The following is a 3,550-nucleotide window of genomic DNA, read 5'->3' as shown; positions in this document are numbered from 1 at the left end:
ATAATATTGATCAAGTCAAATAAAAATACCAAGAGAGGGAAAAAGCTAATCAAAAAAATTCTTAAACTACTCTTCTAACTTTTATATAATGTACTGCAGTAGTAGTATATAGGTAAATCAAGATAGTGTAGGATTTTATATACCAAAGAGTTTGCATCTGTCATTGTGATATGTAATTAACAAATGTTCTATACACAATGACAGTAAAACTGTTCTGTACTGTATTTGAAAATAATGGATAAAAATGATTGTGAAAATATGAATCACTTATATTTGTAGACAGCTTAATTAAATTAATAGGGAGTATAATTAACAGCCTAAATGAATATAACATGAACCAGAATAATATGAATATAACACACTGATTCACCATTGAGTGCTGTTATATACAATAGTACAGATGTTACTGTTTTGTTTTTAGTACGTTAGCCAATTAAAAAAATACAATGCTAAAAATGTTTGTTTTTATCAAAGTATAGCTTTAAAAACTGGCTTTTTTATTTAAATTTGTAAGGCTGGTGATCTTCCATATTAACAGTATTTTCATATTAACAGTATCAAAATTGTTTTTGATATAACTACAAACTGGCATCTAAACCAGCCTTGTCAAAAATATTTTTAAACACATCCTGTGTTTACTTGCATCATCCTGTTACATCATTTACTTTTCATGCAGCCTGCAGAACACACTTTATTAAAATTAGGTGGGACCGCTGATGCCCAATCGAGATGCATTTTAATAAAATGCAAAAATGAGAAGGTCACATACTGTATAAAACATGTCTAAATCCTTGCTCTCTCTCTCTGTCTCTATTGCTCTCTTTGGAGATGTGTAACAACATGACTCTAACTGCCTTTTTCACTTTGCTTTATTCAGTCTGTGTCTTTACTTTAACTAATACCATAACATCTAGCTTCAGCTCTCCAGTCCCATTTGCAGCTAAAGCCTGCACTCTTCAAAACAGCTTTAACCCAGGCTTTGTGGCCAATGGTGATTATGTTATTGGGGGCATCTTCCCCCTTCATTATAACCAGGAGATGCCAGACCTCAACTGCACATACAGACCACCGCCAGTGAAGTGCAGTGGGTGAGTTTAGTAATAGTGGATTGGAAATCATAGTGGAGTGGAAAAATTAATATACAGTTTCCAGTTTGTTTCCTACAAGTATTTATAATGACTATTGTAATGTAACACAATTAATGTAATTTAATACAACTAATACTAGTTGATCAATGTGTAACTTTGTCACATCAGAAGCTGCACTTCAAAAATGTCTTGAAATGCAGTTCATCTTGAAATCAAATATCATTGCATCCTCTAATTTTAATTTTTCTCCACAACTGCTATGTTCAATGTGTCTGTGGTATGTCCACCTGTGTCTACTGAGTTACAGATTTGATCCAAGGGCTTTCCGCTGGGCTCAGACTATGAGGATGGCAGTGGAGGAGATAAACCAGAGTCCAGAGCTGTTGCCTAATCACACCCTTGGATACAAAATCTTTGATTCATGTGCATACCCACTGACTGGGCAGAGGGCTGCTCTGGCTGTGTTGAATGGACTGACTGAGGATGACTCTCCTATATGCAGCGGTGCTTCTCCATTCATATCTGTGATTGGGGAATCTGGATCTGCTCAGTCCATTGTGATTTCAAGAATCCTGCAGCCATTCAGAATTCCAATGGTAATGTTGAATTTTTATTCTGTAACCTGCCCCCCCAAAAAAACATTTATATAATATTCTAAGATGTGGGTTACCATACTTGTTTTTTTCTTCTTTACCAAGATCAGCTACTTTTCTTCATGTGCGTGTTTCACTGACAAAATAAAGTACCCTACCTTCTTCAGAGTGATCCCTAATGATGATTATCAGGTAAGAGTTTGACCTTAAAAGAGATCTGATTGCTATGCATTTATATAACAGTAAAAGGACAATTCTGACATAACAATGTTATATTGCTGTGTTGCCCATTGAAAACTGTATACATTCTAAACAAGAATGGACAGTAAAGGACAGGAATGTAAAACTTCCTCAAACAACAGAGTAGACAATGTCCACATTTGATTTACTCTGTTCTCACTGGGTCAGTTATGTCACTGTCAGTTAACAGTTTGTTTGATTCTTAATTTAATTTAATTTATGTTTTAATGTATAATTGTCTGTGTTTTGAGACCAGGGATGCTGAAACACATTTCTGTTGAACCCAGGTGAAGGCTATTGCTCAGCTGCTGGTACGTTTCAACTGGACTTGGGTGGGGATAGTACGAGGGGACCATGAATATGGCCGCTTTGCTGTTCAAGGTTTACTGAGAGAGTTACAGGGTACCAATGTGTGTGTAGCTTACCAAGAAATGATCCCTCTGCTCTACAACCACCAGAGGGCACTGCAGATCATGCAGGTACATAAAAAAAAACTCACTGAATTAAGTTTTATAACATTTTAAATGTTTTATTTTACCTTATAAACCTTGATCCTAGTGTTATTTGGCACTGATGACACATCAGAATTAGTTGATTAAACCTGACAATCTTAGAGATAATATTTCAGTCTCAATGTTGAGTTCAGAATATTAATAGTGTCTCCTGGTGGGATCCACTGAGGGGGAGAAGGGAGTATTGTGTCCACTGCTGTCTGAAAATGTTTCTTTTTTGATATTACCACTATGTGTCATTAAATTTGGAAATGTTCAAATCTTACATATTGTATACAGGTTTTAAAAAGTAAAGATATGACGCATTAGTTTTGAGCAGTGTTTTGTTTTTGTTTTTGCCATCTTGCAAAACTCTTTCCTCCTTTATGATTTAAAGGTCATGCATAGCTCTTTGGCAAAAGTGGTGGTGATATTTTCAGCTGAGGGAGAGATGACTCCATTCTTGAGAGACTTCATGACTCAGAACATCACTGGAATCCAGTGGGTAGCTAGTGAAGCTTGGGTCACAGCATCTGTCTTTACAACGAGCGAGTACTACCCCTACCTCGGTGGCACCATTGGGTTTGGCATCAAAAAAGGTGAAATCCCCAGACTCAGTGACTTCCTCCACACAGTAGACCCTCAGATGTATCCCAATAACTCTCTGGTGCAGGAATTGTGGGAGGCTCTGTATGGCTGCAATCCTTCTTCATCCTTTGGCTCCCAGTTGCCTCCCTGTACAGGGCAGGAGTCCTTGTTGCCACTGCATTCAGCCTACCTGAATGTATCCACTCTTAGAGTGTCCTATAATGTCTACAAGGCTGTATATGCAATTGCCCATTCCCTCCACAACCTTCTCCTGTGTCAGCGAGGCAGTGGGCCTTTCCCAAATAACTCATGTGCTCAAAGCAACAACATACACCCCTGGCAGGTATAATATGATATTCCTTCTGTTACAATATTACACTAAAAATGTTAGGTGAAGTATTTTAGAATAGTTCATATTCCATATTTATTCTCCAGGTACTGCATTATCTCCAGGAAGTGAAATTTAACACTGGTGGGGAGGAGGTGAACTTTGACCAAAATGGTGACTCCATACCCTATTATGATATCATCAACTGGCAGAGAGGCACAC

The sequence above is a fragment of the Monopterus albus genome, unplaced genomic scaffold, assembly GCF_001952655.1.
Source record: "Monopterus albus unplaced genomic scaffold, M_albus_1.0 scaffold760.1, whole genome shotgun sequence".
NCBI classification, from domain to species: Eukaryota; Metazoa; Chordata; class Actinopteri; order Synbranchiformes; family Synbranchidae; genus Monopterus; species Monopterus albus.
This window is presented reverse-complemented; position numbering follows the sequence as displayed.